This window comes from Dasypus novemcinctus, chromosome 3 (genome assembly GCF_030445035.2).
Source record: "Dasypus novemcinctus isolate mDasNov1 chromosome 3, mDasNov1.1.hap2, whole genome shotgun sequence".
Lineage (NCBI taxonomy): Eukaryota > Metazoa > Chordata > Mammalia > Cingulata > Dasypodidae > Dasypus > Dasypus novemcinctus.
The window spans coordinates 40,493,887-40,517,916 of record NC_080675.1 but is presented as its reverse complement, the minus strand read 5'-3'; the positions used below and the strand labels follow the sequence as shown (position 1 = coordinate 40,517,916).

The following is a 24,030-nucleotide window of genomic DNA, read 5'->3' as shown; positions in this document are numbered from 1 at the left end:
TTGCATTTGGTAAGTACATCTCTGGGCATCTCTGCACCTCATGGTCAATGGTCCACATCATGGCCCATACTCTCCCTCATTCCATCAAGTGGTCCCTGGGAGGATTTGCAATGTCCGGTGATTGCCCCTGAAGCACCATCTAGGGCAACTCCAAGTCCCAAAGGCGCCTCCACATCTCATCTCTTCCTGCCATTTCCCATATCCATCAGCCACCATGTCCACTTTTCCCATTCCAGTGCCACCTTTTCTCTGTGGGCCTTGGATTGGTTGTGTCTGTTGCACCTCTATGTCAGGAGGAGGCTCAGATTCCACATAGATACTGGATGCAGTCCTCCTGCTTTCAGTTGTAGGCACTCTAGGCTCCATGGTGTGGTGGTTGTCCTTCTTCAACTCCATCTTAGCTGAGTGAGGTGAGTCCAATAAATCAGATTGTAGGAGCTGGAGTCTGTTGATGCTCAGGGCCTGGCTATCCTATTGTCAGTCCAGAGATTCAAATCCCCTAAATATATCTTAAACCCCAACACCAACTACAATTCCAGTAAAGTAGGATGAAAGTCTTATGAAAAGAGATCCCATCTGAGTCCAGTTCCATCACGCAGAAACACCAGCTCCAAAGAAGGGCCATCTGACATGGCAGTGAACCCTGTCTGCCATGACCATAGAACCCGTGGGTCTCTTTAGCCCTCAAAGGAACCAACACCTGGGGATTGCATCCACTCCATCTGTCTCCCAGACTCTGCTCAGCTGTGCACAGGGGCAATCCTTTTGACAGCCTTCAGACTCTTTTTTAGAGATTCGTAGCCATATAAACTCATTTCTGTTTTCCATTTCCCCCTTACATTAGGTCAAACAGCATTTTAAGGTCATGTTATTATATGTAAACAGGGATATTCTGCTGATCCGCATTGAATCTTTAATTCAAGGTCATTTTCTAGTTCCATCTTCAGCTGGTATTTGGTAGTGATCCCTCGGTGCCAGGGAGGCTCATCCCCGGGTGTCATGTCCCACGCTGGGGGGAATGCACTGCATCTACATGCTGAGTTTGGCTTCGAGACTGGCCACATTTGAGTAACATGAAGGCTGTCAGGAGGAAATTCCCAGGCACAGTGCTGCTCTAGGCCTTGTTCTTATTTCAGGCATATAGGCTCACAAGCATAGTCATTAGTATCATGCTCTCCCTGTTGGAACCTCATTCCTTCCTGGTCCTTACCGTTGCACCTGGGGGATTGCCGCTGTTCCCCCAGGGACCACGACAGAGCACCTCCGGCCAGGAACTCAGTACCCCCCCAGCTGTAGTTTTTAATTGTTACCATATTGAGTATATCCAAACATTACCATGCACCCTGGACATATGCCCTGTACAGCTCCCTGTCAGCCATATATCACCTGTCGATAGTATCCTATACCAGTAATCCTCCGCTGCCATTGTTGAACCACTCTGTGATCCAAAATTTCCTGAAAATTGAAGCCCAATATAATGTCAGGTTCCCTTACTAGTAAAATGGCGTATAGCGATGGGTTTAAAGGTTAGATATTGAATACGTGTTGACTTGGAAAAATTCTACATCCTATCTTTTTTTTTTTTTTTTCCCTAATTATTGAACTTCTCTTCACATGAGCAGTAGTCCACAGTAATTCATATATACAATATACAGTACTCCCCCACATCTACCATTAAACCTTTTCCCTTCCACAGCGATATTCTTATAACTTATTCATATCATATTTACTTAAAGTGATGTACAGACTCTGAGACAATAGCTTTCAAACAAGGTGACATCCGTGCTTACATTGTGTTCCATACTTTAGGATATACAGTTTTCTAAATTTTTAGTTATCCTATGTTTTACATTGTGGCTTACTTTATTAGTCTGTCGTCCCCTATATGTTTATGGTGTAATATTATATGTTTTATATCCATCCTTGTGTACTCTCATGAAACTCCTCCCTTACCCCACATTTACTTTGGTTCCACACATTTAACATCCATTTTCCCATCCCCTTGGTGCCCACAGCGACAGCCAACCTCCATTTCCCCAGGAGCCCCGTCCAGAGATACTTGCAACAGTGTTCAGGGCCTAACTTGCTCAACTACCCCAATGCCCTGGGAGCCACCCTTTCTCTCGAGAGATACAGTTCCCTCTATCTGATGGCATTAGTCCTCCCCAGGATGTGGGTCCACCCCCACTCTCATTACTTGGGTCTCTACCCAATGGTACCACCCACTCTGGCAAAATGAGCATTCAGACATTCCCCAGGAGCCCGTCTCGCATCCGACCTTCCCCTCCGAGCATCCTAAACAGGCAACCCTCTTAATTATATTTTGATACGATTTTCTCAGCATTTTACTCTTGACCAACACCTGACACTCTCCTATGTTCGTATGCTACTCCTCCCTCCCCCCACTTTTGGGCAATATTACCCATCCGCCCATCCCCAGCCCCCCTCAAACCCACAAAGCCCCACCCAAAGGCAACCCCTTACCCCCATTTTATCTCTTCTTTGTGTTCATACTTACCGCCAGCTCATCATAAATTCCACCCCTGTGGACGTCAGCTCACATCCTTCCTCCACCCCCCGGTTTCCTGTAAGCCTGTCGTTCAGTCTCTAGCTCTCTGAGGCAGTTTTCTTATTTCATATCATTGAGTTCATGTAGTATTTGTCCTTCAATGCCTGGGTTGCTTCACTCAACATAAGGTCTCAAGATTCATCCATGTTATCACGTGTGTTTGTAGTGTATTTGTTCTTACAGCCGAGTAGTATTCCATTGTGTGTATATACCACATTTTAATGATCCACTCATCTGTTGATGGGCATTTGGGTTGATTCCATCTTTTGGTGATAGTGAACAATGCTGCTATGAACATTGGTGTACATATATCGGTTTGTGTCCTTGTTTTCAGTTCTGCTGGGTATATACCCAGCAGCGGTATTGCTGGGTCATATGGCAAATCTATGGTTAGTTTTTTGAGAAACTGCCAAACTGTCCTCCAGAATGGTTGGATCCTTCTTCATTCCCACCAGCAGTGGATGAGTGTTCCCCTTTCTTCACATCCTCTCCAGCATTTGTATTCTTCTGTTTTTTTATAGCTGCCAATCTTATGGGAGTAAGATGGTATCTCATTGTAGTTTTGATTTGCATTTCCCTGATAGCTAGAGATTTGGAGCATTTTTTCATGTGCTTTTTAGCCATTTGTGTTTCTTCTTTGGAGAAGTGTCTTTAAATCTTTTTCCCATTTTTTAAATGGGTTGTTCATCTTTTTATTCTCAAGATATAGGAGTTCTTTATATATGCAAGTTATAAATTTCTTATCAGATATATGGTTGCCAAATATTTTCTCCCATTGTGTTGGCTCCCTTTTTACTTTCTTGACAAACTCCTTTGAGGTGCAGAAGGATTTAATTTTGAGGAAGTCCCATTTATCTATTAGTTCTTTTGCTGCTCGTGCTTTTGGTGTGATATTCATGAATCCATTTCCTATTACAAGGTCCTGTAGATGTTTCCCTACACTGCTTTCCAAGGTTTTTATGGTCTTGGCTCTTATATTTAGGTCTTTGATCCATCTAGAGTTGATCTTTGTATAAAGTGTGAGATGGTAATCCTCTTTCATTCTTCTACTTACGGCTATCCAGTTCTCCAGGCACCATTTGTTGAATAGGCCACTCTCTCCCAGTTGAGAGGGTTTGATGGCTTTATCCAATACTATATGGCTATATATGTGAGGTTCTATATCTGAGCTTTCAATTAGATTCCATTGGTCTGTGTGTCTCTCCTTATGCCAATACCATGCTGTTTTCACTACTGTAGCTTTGTAGTATGTTTTGAAGTCAGGTAGTGTGATTCCTCCAATTTCGTTTTTCTTTTTCAGTATGTCATTGGCTATTCGGGGTCTCTTTCCTTTCCAAATAAATTTCATAGTTAGTTTTTCTAGTTCCTTAAAGAAGGCTGTGTTGATTTTTATTGGGATTGCATTGAATGTGTAGATCAGTTTTGGTAGGATAGACATCTTAATAATATTCAGTCTTCCTATCCATGAACAAGGAATATTCTTCCATTTATTTAGGTCTTCTTTGATTTCCTTGAACAGTCTTGTATAGTTCTCGGTGTATAAGTTTTTTACCTCTTTAGTTAAATTTATTCCTAAGTATTTGATTTTTTAATTTACTAATGTGAATGGTATTTGTTTCTTGATTTCCTCCTGATCTTGCTCATTATTGGTGTACAGAAATGCTACTGATTTTTGCGCATTGATCTTATAACCTGCGACTTTACTAAACTCATTTATGAGTTCTAGAAGCTTTGTTATAGATCTCTCAGGGTTTTCTACGTATAGGATTATGTCATCTGCAAATAGTGAAATTTTGACTTCTTCCTTTCCGATTTGAATGCCTTTTATATCTGGTTCTTGCCTCAGTGCTCGAGCAAGTACTTCTAAGACAATGTTAAATAGGAGCGGAGACAATGGGCATCCTTGTCTTGTTCCTGAGTTTAGAGGGAAGGATTTTAGGATTTCTCCATTGTAAACAATGTTGGTGTTAGGTTTTTCGTATATACTCTTTATCATGTTCAAAAAATTTCCTTGTATTCCAATCTTTTGGAGTATTTTTATCAAGAAAGGGTGCTGTATTTTGTCAAATGCTTTTTCTGCATCTATAGATATAATCATGTGATTTTTTTCCTTCAATCTGTTTATATGGTGTATTACGTTGATTGATTTTCTTATGTTGAACCATCCTTGCATACCTGGAATAAATCCCACTTGGTCGTGGTGTATAATTCGTTTAATGTGTTGTTGGATACGATTAGCAAGTATTTTGTTAAGTATTTTTGCGTCTAGGTTCATTAGAGAAATTGGTCTGTAATTTTCCTTTCTTGTGGTATCTTTGTTCGGCTTTGGTACTAGGGTAATGTTGGCATCATAGAAGGAGTTAGGCAATGTTCCTTCTGTTTCGATTTTTTGGAATAGTTTCAGCAGGGTTGGTGTTAGTTCTTTCCGGAATGTTCTGTAGAATTCACCTGTGAAGCCATCTGGCCCTGGGCTCTTCTTAGTTGGGAGATTTTTAATGACTGATTCTATCTCTCTGCTTGTGATTGGTTTGTTAAGATCATCAATTTCTTCTTTCGTCAATATGGGTTGCTTATGTGTTTCTAGGAATTTGTCCATTTCCTCTAAATTGTTATTTTTGTTGGAATATAGTTTTTCAAAGTATCCTCTTATGATAGTCTTTATTTCTGTGGGGTCAGTGGTGATATCGCCTTTTCATTTCTTATTTTGTGTATTTGCATCTTCTCTCATTTTTTCTTTGTTAGTCTCGCTAAAGGTTTGTCAATTTTGTTGATCTTCTCAAAAAACCAGCTCTTGGTCTTGTTTATCTTTTCAAGTGCTTTCTTATTTTCTATTTCATTTAGTTCTGCTCTTATCTTTGTTATTTCCTTCCTTCTTCTTCCTGTTGGGTTACTTTGTTGTTGTTTTTCTAATTCCTTCAAATGTGCAGTTCTTCAATTTTTGCTCTTCTTTTTTGATATATGAATTTATGGCTATAAATTTCCCTCTCAGTACTGCTTTTGCTGCATCCCATAAATTTTGGTATGTTGTGTTATCATTATCATTTGTTTCAAGGTAGTCATTGATTTCTTTTGAGATTTCCTCTTTGACCCACTGTTTTTCTTAGATTGTGCTGTTTAATTTCCAAATCATGGTGTGAAACCTGGGCCTCTGTCCCTTGCAAATTTCCAGCTTGACTCCACTGTGGTCAGAGATATTGTTTTGTATGATTTCAATCTGTCTGAATTCATTAAGCTTTTCTTTGTGGCCTACCATATGGTCTATCCTGGAGAATGATCCACGTGCGCTTGAGAAAAATGTATATCCTGCTGTGTTTGGGTGTAATGATCTATATATGTCTATTAGATCCAGCTCCTCTAATATACTGTTCAAGTGTTTTGCTTCTTTAGTGATTATCTTTTGAGATGTTCTGTCCAAGGTAGATAGTGGTGTATTAAAATCCCCCAGTATAATTGTAGATGCAACCAATGTTTCACTTAGTTTTTCCAGCGTTTGCCTCACATATTTAGAGGCACCCTTGTTAGGAGCATAAATATTTATGATTGTTCAATCTTCTTGACAGATTTTCCCTTTCACTAAAATGTAGTATCCTTCTTTGTCTCTCACAATTGTTTCACCTTTAAAGTCTATTTTGTCTGATATTAATATAGCTACTCCTGCCTTTTTTTGGTTATTGTTTGCTTGTATGATTGTTTTCCAGCCATTCACTTTCAATCTCCATGCGTCTCTGGGTCTAAGATGTGTCTCTTGTAGACAGCATACGGATGGGTCATATTTCCTTATCCAATGTCCCAGTCTGAATCTTTTGATAGGTGAGTTTAATCCATTGACATTCAGTGTTATTACTTTCAAGGAATTATTTGTGTTAGCCATATTTTGATTGGATTTGTGTTTGTCATATTTTGTTTGTATTTTTTTTCCCTTCTATTTTTGTCTTTTTTTTGTTGCTCTTATACTCTCCTCCAACTCTACCTGTCCTGTTTTTTCCTTTCTTCCTGCAGAACTCCCTTTAGAATTTCTTGAAGGGGAGGATTCTTGTTGGTATACTCTTTCAGTTTCTGTTTATCTGCGAATATTTTGAACTCTCCATCATGTTTGAATGCTAGTTTAGCTGGATAGAGTATTCTTGGTTGGAAATTTTTTTCCTTTAGTACCTTGACTATATCATACCACTGCCTTCTTGCCTCCATGGTTTCAGATGAGAAATCAGCACTTAATCTTATGGAGCTTCCCTTGTATGTGATGGTTTTCTTTTCTCTTGCTGCTTTTAGGATTTTCTCTTTGTCTTGAGCATTGGATAATTTGACAAGTATGTGTCTTGGGGTGGGCCTGTTGGGGTTTATGACTAGTGGAGTGCGCTGTGCTTCTTGGATATGTACATCTGTCTCTTTCAGTAGATTTGGGAAGTTTTCAGCCATTATTTCCTGCAACACTCTTTCTGACCCCTTTCCCTTCTCTTCTCCTTCTGGAATGCCTATAATACGTATATTTGAACGTTTTGCATTGTCATTCAGGTCCCTGAGTCCTAGCTGGATTTTTTCTATCTTTTTATCAACCCCTTCTACTATCTGTTTGATTTCTGATGTACTGTCTTCCACATCACTAATTCTCTGCTCTGCCTCTTCTAGTGTGCTGATATTTGCTGCAAGTGTATTTTTGATTTCTTGAACTGTGGTGTTCATCCCATCAAATCTGTTATCTTTTTGCGTATGTCTGCAATTTCCCCTCCGAGTGTTGTCTTCATGTTGTTAACCTCTTTCATTACTTCATCAAATTTGTCGGTGATAAATGTTCTGAAATCTTTCATTGCTTGAGCGAAGTTCTGTTCCCCTTCCTGATTTTTAGTTTGTTGATTGGATTCAGCCATGTTTTCCTGATTACTGGTTTGGTTTGTAGGTTTTTGTTGCTGTCTGGTCATCATTTTATCTTGACGGGTTTAATCAGTTCCTTAGCTTCTTTGTCTACTCTTGTAGATTAATTAGCTGTTGTTTTTGCGTAAGTGTTATATCTTCTCTTTGTCACTTTGTTCTTCTTATTCTAATATCTTGTTGCTGGTTATGTTCACTTTAAAGGAAAGTATTAGTGCCAGGGAAAGGTAATTGTGTAAGCTAGGAAAAAGTGTAAGGTAGTATTGGTGATATATGTTAACAAAGCAAGAATATGAGATCTGGGAGGATGGAGGTTAGATTCATGTAAAATTGTGTAGAGTTATAGCAGTAGGTAGAGTACCTATTATGAGGTAGCTGACTGAATATAGGAGGAATATGGTATGAGCTAAAAAGCTATTGTTTTCGTGAGAGAGGGAAAGAGAAAAGAAAGGTAATAGTTTCAAGAGTGGATAACAGACAGAAAACAAAACAAGGGTATTAGGAATTAAGAGTTAGATACTTTGTGGATCAAAGAGAGGGAGATGGGAGGTGGAATATAGGAGAGACAGTAAATGATGGCGGATATCAAGATGTAGACGAAAGGGGATAGTGTAGGTAGCCTAAATCAGTTCACTTAGAAATGAGGCAGTGGAGGATGAGAGAACCCAGCAAATGTGAGGTGTTCCCTGCAGCACCTATTGTATAATTGAGTTAAAATAAAATAAGTAGAAAATGAGGGACAAGAGGGAGAGCAAAAACAGAAAAATAAAAAATAAAAAATGAAAAGAAAAAAAAAAGAAAGAAGAGAAGAAAGGAAAAAAGAAAAAGGGGGGTGGGCAAAGGGTGGGGAACAGGTAGGGGTAAGAAAAAAACAGATATACGCGAACCACAATTGCGACACCAACTACAACAACAACAACAAAAAAACCCTAAATAACTGAATAAAAAGAAAGACTTTGGGGGATACGCTGGGAGAAAAGACTAGGGGATAATGCAATATTGGCAATCAGGACATTAAAAAAAGTAAAAAATAAGATAAAATGAAAATAAGAACAAAAAAAAATGAAACGGTAAAGAAAAAATGCAAACGTTGAAGGCTAGGGCATTCAAGGACCTCAGATGGACCTCAGGGCGTGATGGATTCAGGGGTGGAAAGTCTGAGCTATTGAAGACTCAAGAGGTGTGAGTCTCTAGGGTGTGGGCCACAGAGTTTAGGGGACTCAGGCCTGTCCACCTCAAATCTGGTCAACAGGAAGCCTAGGAGCCCCGCAGTGTAACACAACCCTCAGGGATCCCCGCAGCTGGGTACCAGCCCTATGGGGGATGTCAGATCTGCAAACTCTATATTATGTCTGAACCCTGCAATTCATTTACTCACTAGGGTTTATTTTTGTGGATATTTCGTCAGTTCAGCTTTTGGACTGCTCCCACCTATGATCCCCCAAAACGGCCACCTGGGGGCGCCTCTACACCGCAGCCAATTTAATGACGCAGCTCCGGAGCCCGGCCCGTGGGTTGGGCTCCAGTTGGAAACGCCGAAAACAGATTCCACAACTGGAATTCCCAAGCTTCGCAAAATATTCCCCAATCAGCTTCCAGACGTGTCCCCCTCCCTCGCCACACCCTGTAACAACCTCCCAATTACGTCCCTTTATTGCCAACAATCTGATTCCATTGCAGATCGGCAGCCGGGCCTGTGGGGGCGGGGCTCCAGGCGGAAGCGCTATTATTTGTGTTCGCAATCAAAAATTCCCCCGCTTCACAACAAAATACCGTCTGTCTCTTCAAATCGATCCGCAAAGGCGTCCCATCCCGTCAACCCCCCAACAGCCCGCCCAGGACTTGCGAATTCCCCAACACCGCAGAGCCACCAAAAAGCGCGGCCGCAGTGCAGGTTCCGCGGCTCCACCCACCCCCAAGGAGGGAGCAACCTGTATGCAGGTCTCACCTCCGGGCAATAGAACCCAAATTATATCTTATAGACCAATCCTCTCCGTTACCTTCCCACCAAATCGATGTCCAGACACTTCCTGCCCTGCAAAAATCCCGAAAAAGCCTGGTCCCAGAGAACCTCCGGCGGCGCCCAGCTGCCTCTTCCCAGGAGAGACAGCAAGGCAAGCTCACTCAGCCACCATCTTGCCAGAAGTCCCTGAGAACTGTGATCCCTCCCAAGAACCCTTTTAAAATTAACTTTGTAGATAATTGATGAAGATTCCTACAGTAAAGGATAATTAAAAAATTAAAGAGGCATTTCCTGGCCCTAAGAATAACAAGCAGTTAGCCCTGTGTGAGTGAATGCTGGGTGGTCATCTTACTTCTGATACCAGCTAAATAATTTGGTCCTTCACATCACTGATTCAAATTTGTGACTCAACAAAATCAGATTACTACTTGTCATGGAACTTCACAGTTACTTGTGAAGGATTGAAACAAGGATTGAAATCCCAGCTGTTACGTTGATGGGTTGGGTCCCTCAAATGCCAGGGTGTCTGCTGGGCTTCAAGTGTAGTATAAAGAAGTAGGCAACTTCCAAATGTCTTACTAGATTCGGTATAATAAATGCTTTTTTCAGATCTTGGTAAAGGAAAAGAACTGTGTCCTTTATCCAGAATGATCATGCTGGGGATATGAATATAGGCATAATGGTGTTTCGTGAGCAAAGAGTGGTGGCAGATGTCATATTTGAGGATTGCAGGAGTCTCATTGCAAAATAGGACAGGAACTGAAGGTTGATAAACTTCAGGGGAGAAAATAATAAATCAGGAGTCCTAGAGCAGTGGTTTTCACCGTTTTGATCACAAATCTTATCAGGAAAAAAAATACTCGTTCCCTGTTGGACTGAGTTATTGTGTGTATTATAAAACAAACTCTAAAACAGAAAAGTCTGAAGTATGAGATAATAGATAAGTGCATATACCAGATCAGTATTTTCTTTCAAACCCCAGTGGATCATCTTGTATTTTTCTGGAGTTGATTATTCCATTGTAGAAATCACTATCCTGGAATACTAGAAAACATTCAGAACATGGCTAAATAGACAGACTTTTTTGCTTAGCTTTGCAGCTAAGAAAGAATTATGAATTGCAGCTTTCTTCTAAATTTGACAAGAAAAGGTCCTTAAGGGCAGCATTTTTTTAAAACTTTATTTTGTACATTTAATAAGTAAAAATATAAACAAAAAACAGTTTCTTAAAAATGTCCATTTCTCAATTAAATGTACTGGATAAATATATATATATTTTTTTGATCATGCAATATATTGGTTCATAGTAACACAGTCATACAGTATTTGTCCTTTTGTGTCTGGCTTTCTTCGCTCAACATGATGTCCTCCAGGTTCATCCATGTTGTCATATGCTTTATGACTTCATTTTTTCTTACAGCTGTGTATTCCATTGTGTGAATACACCACAGTTTGTTCATCCATTCATCTGTTGATGGACACCTGGGTTGTTTCCAGGTTTTGGCAATCACGAATAATGCTGCTGTGAACATTGGTGCACAGATGTCTGTTCATGTCACTGCTCTAAGTTCTTCTGGGTATATACCCAGTAGTGGTATTGCAGGGTCATGTGACAAGTCTATAATCAACTTCTTTAGAACTTCCAAACAGTCCTCCACAGTGGCTGTACCATTCTGCATTCCCACCAACAGTGAATAAGTGTTCCTCTCCCTCTACATCCTCTCCAACACTTGTAGTTCTCTTGTCTGTTTAATAGTGGCTAATCTGATAGGTGTGAAATGATATCTCATTGTAGTTTTGATTTGCCTTTCCCTAATCACTAGTGATGTTGAGCATTTTTGTGTGTGTTTTTTTGCCATTTGTATTTCTTCTTAGGACAAATGTCTATTCAAGTCTTTTGCCCATTTTTCAATTGGGTCATTTGTCTTTTTATTGTTGAGTTGTAACATCTTGTTTTATATCCTTGATATTAAACCCTTATTGGATATGTGATTTCCAAATATTTTCTCCCATTGAGTTGGTTGCATTTTCACTCTTTTGACAAATCCCTGTGAAGTACAAACATGTTTTTAATTTTGAGGAGGTCCCATTTATCTATTTTTTCTTTTTTTGCACATGCTTTGGGTATAAGGTCCAAGAAACCACCACCTACTACAAGGTCTTGAAGATGTTTCCCTACATTTTCTTCTAGAGGTTTTATGGTTCTGGCTTTTATATTTAGGTCTTTGCTCCATTTTGAGTTGATTCTTATATAGGGAGTGAGATCGGGGCCTTCTTTCATTCATTTGGTTATAGATATCCAGTTGTCCCAGAGCCATTTGTTGAAGAGACTCTTTTTTCCTGTTAACATTAACTTGGTAGGTTTGTCAAAAATCATTTGACTGTATAGGTGAGCGAGGGTTTATTTCCGAATTCTCAATTCTATCCCACTGATCGATGTGTCTGTCTTTATGCCAATACCATGCTGTTTTGACCACTGTAGCTTTGTAATATGTTTCAAAGTCAAGCAGTGAAATTCTTCCCATTTCGCTCTTCCTTTTTAGAATGCTTTTGGCTATTCAGGTGCACTTTGCCTTCTAAACGAATTTGGAAATTGCCTTTTCTAATTTTGTAAAGTAGGTTGTTGGGATTTTGATTGGTATTGCATTGATTGTATAGATCAGTTTGGGTAAGATTGACAATATTTATTCTTCCAATCCATGAACAAGGAATGTTTGTTTAGGTCTTTCAAAATTTCTTTTAGCATTGTTTTGTAGTTTTCTGCATATAGGTCCTGTATGTCTCTGGTAAAATTTATTCCTAGACTTTTGAGTCTTTTTGTTGCTATTGTAAATGGAATTTCCCCCCTCATTTCCTCCTCAGATTGTTCAGTACTAGTGTACAAAAACATTACTGATTTTTGCCTGTTGATGTTTTATTCTGCCACTTTGCTGAACTCCTTTATTAGTTTAAGTAGTTTTGTCATGGATACTTCAGAATTTTCTAAGTCAGGATCATGTCCTCCACAAACAGTGAGAGTTTTACTTTCTCTTTTCCTACTTGGATGCCTTTAATTTTTTTTTCTTCTCTAATTGCTCTAGCTAGAACTTCTAGTACAGTGTTGAATAACAATGTTGACAGTGGGTATCCTTGTCTTGTTTCCAATCTTAGAGGGAAAGCTTTCAACTTTTCCTGATGGAGTATAATGTTGGCTATGGGTTTTTCAGATACGCCTTTTATCATAATGAGGAATTTTCCTTCTATTCCTATCTATTGAAGTGTTTTTATCAAAAAAAGATGGTAGATGGCGGCGGACTTGGCCCAGTGGATAGGGCGTCCATCTACCACATGGGAGGTCTGCGATTCAAACCCCGGGCCTCCTTGACCCGTGTGGAACAGACCCATGCACAGTGCTGATGCGCGCAAGGAGTGCCATGTCATGAAGAGGTGTCCCCTGCATAGGTGAGCCCCATGCACAAGGAGTGCACCCTATAAGGAGAGCCACCCAGCGCGAAAGAAAGTGCAGCCTGCCCAGGATTGGTGCCACACACACGGAGAGCTGACATAACAAGATGATGCAACAAAAAGAAACAGATTCCTGTGCCGCTGACAACAACAGAAGCGGACAAAGAAGACACAGCAAATAGACACAGAGAACAGACAACCAGGGTGGGGAGAGGAGGGGAGAGAAATAAATAAATAAATAAATAAATAAATAAATAAATCTTAAAAAAAAAAGATGGTAGATTTTGTCAAATGCCTTTTATGCATCGATTGACATGACCATGTGTTTTTTTTCCTTCAGTTTGTTAATGTAGTGTATTATGTTGATTGAATTTCTTATGTTGAACCAACCTTGCAATACCAGGAATAAATCCCACTTGGTTGTGATGTATAAGTCTTTTGATAGGCTCTTGGATTCGATTTGCAAGTATTTTGTTGAGAATTTTTGCATTTATGTTCATTAGAGGGATTAGTCTAATTTTCTTTTCTTGTAGTGTCTTCATCTGGCTTTGGTATTAGGGTGATGTTGGCTTCATAAAACGTGTTGCATAGTTTTCCCTCATTTTTCAATATTTTGGAAGAGTTTAAGCAACATCATGTTAATTCTTTTAGAAATGCTTGGTTAAATTCACCTATGAGGCTATCTCATCCTGGAATTTTCTTTGCCAGGAGGTTTTGATGACAGATTCAGCCTCCTTAAATGTGATTGGTTTGTTAAGTTCCCGTATTTCCTTTAGCATCAGTGTAGGTTGTTTGTTTGTGCTGTTCTAGGAAATTGTCCATTTCATCTAGGTCATCTAGTTTGTTGGCATGTAATTTCTTGTAATATCCTCTTTTGATTCTTTTTATTTCTGTGCGGTCAGTTTTAACTTACCCCCTTTCATTTCTCATTATATTTGTTTGCATCTTCTTTCTTTTTTTTTTTTTTGTTAGCCTAGCTCAGGGTTTGTCAGTTTTATCGATCTCAAAAAACCAGTTTTGGTTTGGTTGACTTTCTCTGATGTTTTTTGTTCTCAATTTCATTTATTTCTGCTCGAATCTTTATTATCTCTTTCCTTCTGCTTGCTTTGGGATTAGCTAACTGTTCTTATTCTAGTTTCTCTAGTTGCTCAGGTAAATCTTTGTGTTTAGCCCTTTCTTCTTTTTTAATATAGGCATTTAGGGCTATAAATTTCCCTCTCAAGACTGCCTTCGCTATATTGCATAAGTTTTGATAATTGTGTTCTTGTTTTCATTTGTCTCAATATATTTACTGATTTCGCTTGCAATTTCTTCTTTGACCCACTGGCTATTTAGGAGTGTGTTGTTCAGCCTCCACACATTTGTGAATTTACTTTTTCCTGTCTATTATTGATTTCCAGTTTCACTACATTATGATCTGAGAAGGTTCTTTATATAATTTCAATCTTTTTATTTTTATTGAGATCAACATTGTGCCCTAGCATGTGGTCTATCCTGGAGAAAGGTCCATGGACATTTAAGAAGAATGCTGAGTTTGGATGCAGTGTTCTGTATATGTCTTTTAGGTCTAACTTGTTTATCTTATTATTCAAGTTCTGTTTCCTCATTGATCTTCTGTCTAGTTTTTCTATCTAATGATGTCAGTGGGTGTTAAAGTCTCCATCGATTATTGTAGAGATGTCTGTTACTCCCTTCAGTTTTGCAAGAGTTTGTTACATGTATTTTGGGGCACTCTGGTTAGGTGCATAGATATTTATGATTGTTATATCTTCCTGGTGAATTGTCCCTTTTATTAATATATGATGGCCTTCTGTATCTCTTATAACTTTTGCATTTAAAGTCTGTTTTGTCTAATATTAGTGTTCTTTTTTTTTGTTACTGTTTGAATGGAATATCTTTTTCCAACCTGTCACTTTCAGCCATTTTTTTTCTTTATTTTTTTTAATGTTACATTTAAAAATGAGGTCCCCATATACCCCCCAGTCCCCCCACCTCACTCCTCCTACATCAACAACCTCTTTCATCATTGCGGCACATTCATTGCATTTGGTGATTACATTTTTGGAGCACTGCTGTACCACATGGAGAGTGGTTTACATTGTAGTTTACACTCTCCCCCAGTCCACCCAGTGGGCCATGGCAGGACATGCATTGTCCAGCATCTGTCCCTGTAATACCACCCAGGACAACTCCAAGTCCTGAAAATGCCCCCACATCATATCTCTTCTTCCCTCTTCCTACCCTTAGCAGCTACCATGGCCACGTTCTCCACATCAATGCTACAATTTCTTCCATTACTAATCACAATAGTTCCATGGTAGAACATCAGCAAGTCTACTCTAATCCATACTCTATTCCTCCATCCTGTGGACTCTGGAATGGTTATGTCCACTTCCCCTCTATATCAAAAGGGGCTTAGATTCCACATGGATGATGGATACAGTTCTCCTCCTTGTAGTTATAGGCACTCTTGGCTCCCTGGTGTGGTGGTTGACCTTCTTCACCTCCCTGTTATCTGGCCAGGGTAAGTCCAGTAAACCAAATGGTAGGAGTTGCAAGTCTGCTGAGAATCAGGGCCTGGCTGTTACACGGACAGTCCAGAGATTCAGGTCTCCTGAGTATCACCAACCCCAGGGCCAATCACAGGTCCAGTAAAAGTAACAGAAGAGGCATGTGTAGAAAGGTCATATCTGAGTCCAACTCCATCACACTCAGGAACACAAACTACAAAGTAGGGCCAACTGACATGGCACTGAACTCCATAGCCATCTGCCATGACCATAGAAACTGTGTGTCTCTGTAGCCCTCAGGAGAACCAGTACCTGGGCTTCTATCTACTTTGGCTGTCTCTGGGACCCTGCTGAGGCATACATAAGCATTACCCCTCTGATGACCTCCCGACTCTTTTGGAGACTCATAGCCATATAAACTCATTTGTCCTTTCCATTTCTCCCTTTTATCCAAAGTCATAAAGCAGTTTTGAATACTGGATATTACATATAGGGCTTTTAGCCATTTTGTATCCCTAGTTTAAGATAAGTTTCTTGTAAGCTGCATACAGTTGGGTCATAGTTTTTATCCATTCTCTTGGCCTTTATCTTTTGATTGGGGAGTTTAATCCATTCACATTCAATAATATTACTGTAAATGCACTATTTACTTCCACTATTTTATTCTTTGGTTTTCATATGGCATGCTTTGTTTTTATCCATCTTTTTGTTCTTTTGGTTATCCTTTCTGCTCTTCTTTCTTCTGTACACTCCTCCAAGCCTGTCTTTCCTATCTTTTCTTTCAGGTTCTAAGGTTTCCTTTAATAATTCCTGCAAAGGTGGATTCTTTGTTGCAAATTCTCTTAGTTTATGTTTGTTTGTGAATATTTTATACTCACCTTCATATTTGAAGGACAGTTCTCCTGGATAAGGAATTCTTGGGTGGCAGTTTTTCTCTTTCAGTATCCTAATTTCCTAATTGTATCATACCACTCTCTTCTCGCCTCCATGGTTTCTGAAGAGAAATCTGCACTAAATATTACTGGGTGCCTCTTGTACGTGATAGGTTGCTTCTCCCTGGCTGCTCTGAGAATTTTCTCTTTAAGATTTGACTTTCTGAGTAGTATGTGTCTTGGAGTAGGTCTATTCAGATTTATTCTGATTGGGGTACCATGCATTTCTTGGCACCATTCATCTTTCTTGAGAGTTAGGAAATTTTTAGCTCTTCCTCAAATACTCTTTCTGCCCCTTTTCTCTTCTCTTCTGCTTTTGGAACTCCCATGACACATTGTTGCATTTCATGTTGTCATTCAACTCTTTGAGTCCTTTTTCAAATTTTTCCAATATTTTCTTCTCTGTTTTTTTTCTCTCCTCCATTTCAGCTGTTTTTTTTTTTTAAGATTTCTTTATTCATTTATTTATTTCTCTCCCCTTCCCCCCCACCCCAGTTGTCTGTTCTCTGTGTCTATTTGCTGTGTCTTCTATGTCCGCTTCTGGTCTTGTCAGTGGCACGGGAATCTGTGTTTCTTTTTGTTGTGTCATCTTGTGTCAGCTTTTTGTGTGTGCGGCGCCATTCTTGGGCAGCTCTCCTTACAGGGCTCATTCCTTGTGTGTGGGGCTCCCCTACGCGGGGGACACCCCTGCATGTCAGGGCACTCCTTGTGTACATCAGCACTGTGCGTGGGCCAGCTCCACACGGGTCAGGGAGGCCCAGGGTTTGAACCGCAGACCTCCCATGTGGTAGACGGACACCCTAACCACTGGACCAAGTCCGCCACTGATTTCAGCTGTTTTGTCTTCTGTATCACTTATTCTTTCTTCTATCATTTCAAGTCTGATGTTGTATGCCTCTAATGTGGGTTTTTTTAAAATTTTATTTTATTTACTCTCCCTTTGCTGCTTTCGCTCGCTGTCTGCTCTCTGCGTCCATTTGCTGCGCATTCTTCCGTGTCTACTTGTCTTCTTGTCTTCTTTTTAGGAGGCACTGGGAACTGATCCAGGGACCTTCTGATGTGGGAGAGAGGCACTCAATCACTTCAGCCACCCCAGTTCCATGGTTTGTTATGTCTTTCATTGTACCTTCCTCTGTGTCTCTTTTTGTTGCATTTTCTTGTTGTGTCAGCTCTCTGCATGAGCCAGCTCTCTGCAGTGCACAGGCCAACTCTCCACATGGACGAGCTCTCCACACGGCCAGCTCCACTGTGCATGCCAGCTCGCCTTCACCAGGAGGCCCTGGGAACCAAACCTGGGACTCTACATATAATTGACAGTAGCCCAATCACTTGATTCACATCTGCTTCCCTCTAATGTGTTTCTTATCTTACCTATTGTGTCTTTCATTGTCATGAGCTCTGTTATTTTTCTGTTCAGGAATTCAAATTCTTCTTTGCGCTCATTCAGTGTCTTTTTTATGTCATTTATCTCTTTAATCATATTGTCTTTCAAGTCAGTGATTTGATTTTGGAAATTTTGCACGTTTTGCTGATTATTTCTTTCCAGTCCTGTGTCTCTTCTGGGGCTTTGATCTTTTCTTTTTCTTGGGCCATGTCTTCTGTTTTCTTAATATGGCTCATAATTTTTTACTGATGTTTAGGTATCTGGTTAGGATGTAGTTTACACAGATGCTCAATTTCTTTCTCTTTTGTTTAACGATTTAGTGGCAGGGGGCTATGTGTTGCCACTGCTCTTTGCTTCTTGGCTCTACCAGGATTGTTTCTATTTTCTCTGCTAGTTGCTCAAAACTGGACACTGGATCCAGTAATTGGTTGTAGACTTGCTTCCTAGGGCCTTAGGGAGAGAGGCTATAGAGGCCGGGAAAAGCCTTTCCTACTTATTTTTATATTTTCTTGTATGCACTTCCTTGCTCTTTGGCAACTCTCAGTTCAGTGCCTAGTTGAAGAAGTGTATTTGTTTCAACACAGACAGGATCAATGTGATAGAACTTCCTGTCTGGAGGCTAGGAGCCATGTAATTCAAACTTTCTCTGAGATAGTTCTCCAGCCTTCTCTGACAAACCCCTCCCTTTTTTTTTTTTTTTTGGCTGGGAAATATTTCCAGTACCCTCTGAGTCCTCATCAACTAGTAGAGGAGATTGGGAGGGTCATACATCTTTAGACCCCTGCATGCTCCCAAGTCAAGCAATGGGGAAGCCCCACCCAGTCTGGAAGTGCCCCTGGGACACCATAGACCAACTTTGTGAGTCAGAAGCTGAGCCAGCCTTGGGCTGTGTCCCTCTCTCCTCTTTCCTGGGGTGGTAGATCCCTGGAGCCCCCTTTGTCTGTAGCTGCAGGCCGAGAGCCCTGAGAATTCAAATGTCTTTAGTGTGGGGGAGGGTGCTGGCAGCAGCAGCAGCTGGTTTCAGCTCACAGTAGTCCTGAGTCCTCTCCTTTGTCTCTCTCCTCTGGGCAGTGTCCAGCCTTTGCCTGATATCCTGAACCCTAGGAGATCATTTTCTAGGCTGTTTTAACCTGTTCTCTAAGTATTTTTCTGGAGGAGAAGAGAATCCCGTGTCTCTCTAGTGCGCCATCTTCCTAAAAGTCCTATTCAGGGGTGCATTTTTAAAGTACATTTTCTGGGCCCCCAACCTAGACTTCTAAATCAGAATTTCTAGGCAAGGGGCCTGGGAATCTTTCTTTTCCTTTCCATTTTTAAAATTAGAACAGTTGTAGTTTTACAGAAAAGTCATGCAGAAAGTAGAGAGTTCCAGTATACCCTCCCACACTTGCCTCCCCATAGTTCTTACTATTAACATTTTGCATTAGTGTGCTACCTTTGTTACAATTGAAACAATATTATTATAATTATACTACTAACTGTAGTCCATAAATTACTTTAGGGTTCATTCTGTGTTGTGCAATTTTGTTGATTTTAAAATTTTTTATTTTGGCAGCATACATATAACCTAAAATTTCCCCTTTTAACCCTTTTCAAATACACAATTCATTGGTTTTGGTTACATTCACTATATGTTACTGCCAATACCATCATCCATTACCAAAACTTTTCTATCATCCTAAATAGAGACTTTACCAATTAAGTATTAACTCCCCATTCTCTACACCCATCCCCACCCCTGGTAACCTGTATTCTAGTTTCTGACTCTATTTGCATATTCTGTTTCTTTCATATAAGTAAGATCATCCTAATTTGTCCTTTTCTTTCTGTTTTGGTTTACTCAACATGATATCTCCAAGGTTCATCCTTGTTGTTGCATGGATGAACTTCATTCCTTTTTATAGTTGGATAATATTTCATTGTATGTATATACCACATTTTGTTTATCCGTTCTTTCATTGATGAACATTTAGGTTGCTTCCATCTTTTGGCAGTTGTGAATAATGCCACTATGAATATTGGTGTGCAAATATCTGTTCGATTCCAGCTTTTGATTCTTTGGGGTATGTTTCTAGAAGTGAGATTGCCAGATCAAATGGTAATTCTATACTTAACTTTCTAAGGAACCACCAAACTGTTTTCCCCAGGGACTGCAGCATTCCTACCAACAATGAACAAGTGTTGCTATTTCTGCACATCCTTTCCAACACTTTTTATTTTCCAATGTTTAATAGTAGCTGTTTTAGTGAGTGTGTAATGGTATCTTCTTGTTTTGATTTCTATTTCCCTAATGGCTAATAATGTTGAACATTTTTTCATATGCTTATTGGCCATTTGTATAAATCATTGCCTAATACAAGGTCCTGAAGATGCTTCCATATGTTTTCTTCTAGTAGTATTATTTTTTTGCTTCTTAAATTTAGATCTTCAATCCATTTTGAGTTAATTTTCATATATGGTTTGAGGTAGGGGTCTACCTTTCATTCTTTTTTTTTTTTTAAATATTTATTTATTATTATTATTTTTTAATTACATTAAAAAATATATATGAGGTCCCATTCAACCCCACCGCCCCCGCCCCCCACTCCCCCCACAGCAACACTCTCTCCCATCATTGTGATACATCCATTGCACCTGGTAAGTTCATCTCTGAGCATCACTGCACCCCATAGTCAATGGTCCACATCATAGCCCAGACTCTCTCACGTTCCATCCAGTGGGCCCTGGGGGGATCTACAGAGTCCCGTAATTGTCCGTGAAGCACTATCCAGGACAACTCCACGTCCCGAAAACGCCTCCACATCTCATCTCTTCCTCCCGTTCCCCACACCCAGCAGCCCCCATGGCTACCGTTCCCACACCCATTTCACATTTCCTCTGTGGACATTGGATTGGTTGTGTCCATTGCACACCTATGTCAAGTGAGGGCTTAGATTCCACATGGGTACTGGATGCACTCTTCCCGCTTCTAGTTGTAGACACTCTAGGCTCCATGTTGTGGTGGTTGACCTTCTTCAACTCCATGTTAGCTGAGTGGAGTAAGTCCAATAAGTCAAAGTGTAGGAGCTGAAGTCTGTTGAGGCTCTGGGCCTGGGTGTCATATTATCAGTCCAGAGATTCAAATCCCCTACATATATCTTAAACTCAGCACCAACTACAATTCCAATAAAGTAGCATGCAAGTCTTGTGAAAAGAGATCCCCTCTGAGTCCATTTCCATCACGCAGAAACACCAGCTCCAAAGAAGGGCCATCTGTCATGGCAGTGAACCCCTTCTGCCATGACCATAGAACCCGTGGGTCTCTTTATCCCTCTAAAGAACCAATACCTGGGGTTGTATCTACCTTATCTGTCTCTTAGACTCTGTTCAGTTGTACATAGGGGTATTCCTTCTGACAACCTCCAGACTCTTTTTTAGAGACTCACAGCCTTATAATCTCATTTCTCCTTTCCATTTCCCCCTTACATTAGGTCAAACCGCTTCCCGAAGTCATGTTATTATATGTAGACAGGTATATTCTGCTGTTCCGCATTGAATCTTTAATTCAAGGTCATTTTCTAGTTGCTTCTTCAGCTGGTATGTGGTAGTGATCCCTCGGTGCCAGGGAGGCTCATCCCCGGGTGTCGTGTCCCACACTGGGGGGAATGCATCACATCTACACGCTGAGTTTGGCTGTGAGAGTGGCCACATTTGAGTAACATGAAGGCTGTCAGGAGGAAACCCCCAGGCACAATACTACTCTAGGCCTTGTTCTTATTGCAGGTGCATAGGCTCAAAAGTGTAGCCATTAGTATGAAGAGCCCACTGTTGGGCCCTCCTTCCTTCCTGGTTCTTGCCGTTGCACCTGGAGGATTGCCGCTGCTCTCCCAGGGCCCACAACAGTGACCCCCCGGCCAGGAGCCCAGTACCCCCCCAGCTGTTGTTTTTAATTGTTTCCACTATGAGTATATATAGACATTACCATATACCCTGGGCATATGCCCTGTATAACTCCCTGTCAACCATATATATCCTGTCAATAACATCCCATATCAGTATTCCTCCGCTGCCATTGTTGAACCACTCTGTGATCCAAAACTTCCCATAAAGTGAATCCCAACATAATGTCACCTTCAGAAGAGTCTTAGATCACCAAAATTCATATATACAATATACAGTATTTCCCCAGATCCACCATAAAACCTTTTTCCTTCCACAGCAATAATCTTTTAACTTATTCATATCATATTTCCTGAAACTGATGTACAGATTCCGAAACTATAGTTTTCAAACAAGGTAACATTTGTGCTTACTATGTGGTCCATACTTTAGGTTGTACAGTTTTCTAACTTTTTTAGTTATCCTATGTTTTGTCTTATGGTTTTCATTATTAGTCTGTCGTCCCCTACATGTTTTTGGTGTAATATTAGCTGTTTTATATTCATCCTCGTGTACTCTCACATAACTCCTCTTTTGCCCCCTTATTTACCTTTGTTCTATCCATTGCACGTCCATTTTCCCCTCCCCTTAGGGCCCACAACGCCTGCCAATCTAATGCCCTGGGAGCCGTCCTTTCTCATGAGAGATACAGTTCTCTCTATTCGACGGCATTAGTCTTCCCCAGGATATGGGTCGACCCCACCCAATGGTAGAACCCACCTTGGCAAAATGAGCCTTCAGCTATTCCCTCCGGAGTCCGTCCCGCATCAGACCATACCCCCTGAGCGTCCTAACCAGGTGACCCTCCTATTTATACTTTGATACGTTTTACTCAACATTTAGTTCTCAACGAACTTCTGGCACTCTCCCATGTTTGTATGTTGCCCCTCCCTCCCACCTATTTCTTGGACCATATTACCCCTCTTCCCATCCCCAGCCCCCCTCAAACCCAGAAAACCCCACCCGAAGGTAACCCCTTGCCCCCATTTTGTCCCTTTTTTGTGCTCATACTTACCCCCAGCTTATCACAGGTTCCACCCCTACAGATATTAACTCACATCCTTCCTCCACCCCCCGATTTCCAGTAAGCCACTTTTCCAGACTCTAGCTCTCTGAGGCAGTTAACTTATTTCATATCATTGAGGTCATATAGTATTTGTCCTTCAATGCCTGGGTTGCTTCACTTAACATAAGATTCTCAAGGTTCATCCATGTTATCACGTGCGATTGTAGTGTATTGGTTCTTACAGCTGAGTAGTATTCCATTGTGTGTATATACCACATTTTATTGATCCACTCATCTGTTGATGGACTTTTGGATTGATTCCAACTTTTGGCAATGGTGAACAATGCTGCTATGAACATTGGTGTACATATATCGGTTTGTGTCCTTGTTTTCAGATCTGATGGGTATATACCCAGCAGTGGTATTGCTGGGTCATATGGCAAATCTATGGATAATTTTTTGAGAAACTGCCAAACTGTCCTCCAGAATGGTTGGATCCTTCTGCATTCCCACCAGCAATGGATGAGTGTTCCCCTTTCTTCACATCCTCTCCAGCATTTGTATTCTACTGTTTTTTTCATGGCTGCCAATCTTATGGGAGTAAGATGGTATCTCATTGTAGTTTTGATTTGCATTTCCCTGATAGCTAGGGATTTGGAGCATTTTTTCATGTGCTTTTTAGCCATTTGTATTTCTTCTTTGGAGAAGTGTCTGTTTAAATCTTTTTCCCATTTTTTAAATGGGTTGTTTATCTTTTTGTTTTCGAGATATATGAGTTCTTTATATATGCAAGTTATAAGTCTCTTATCAGATATATGGTTGCCAAATATTTTCTTCCATTGTGTGGGTTCCCTTTTTACTTTCTTGACAAACTCCTTTGAGGTGCAGAAGGCTTTAATTTTGAGGTAGTCCCATTTATCTATTTGTTCTTTTGCTGCTCGTGCTTTTGGTGTGATATTCATGAAGCCATTTCCTATTACAAGGTCCTGTAGATGTTTCCCTACACTGCTTTCTAAGGTCTTTATGGTCTTGGCTCTTATATTTAGGTCTTTGATCCATCTAGAGTTGATCTTTGTATAAGGTGTGAGATGGTAATCCTCTTTCATTCTTCTACATATGGCTGTCCAGTTCTCCAGGCACCATTTGTTGAATAGGCCATTCTCTCCCAGTTGAGAGGGTTTGGTGGCTTTATCGAATATTATATGGCTATATACATGAGGTTCTATATCTGAGCTTTCAATTCGATTCCATTGGTCTGTGTGTCTCTCCTTATGCCAGTACCATGCTGTTTTCACTACTGTAGCTTTGTAGTATGTTTTGAAGTCAGGAAGTGTGATTCCTCCTATTTCGTTTTTCTTTTTCAATATGTCTTTGGCTATTCGGGGCCTCTTTTTATTCCAAATAAATTTCATAGTTAGTTTTTCTAGTTCCTTAAAGAAGG

At 40.3% G+C, this 24,030-nt stretch overlaps 1 protein-coding gene across 2 annotated transcripts in view; it reads left to right on the top strand.

The window, feature by feature from the left end:
- The window catches only part of SLC39A9 (solute carrier family 39 member 9), a 105,310-nt gene that overhangs the window by 38,232 nt on the left and 43,048 nt on the right, over window positions 1-24,030 (top strand). The window lies entirely within an intron of this gene.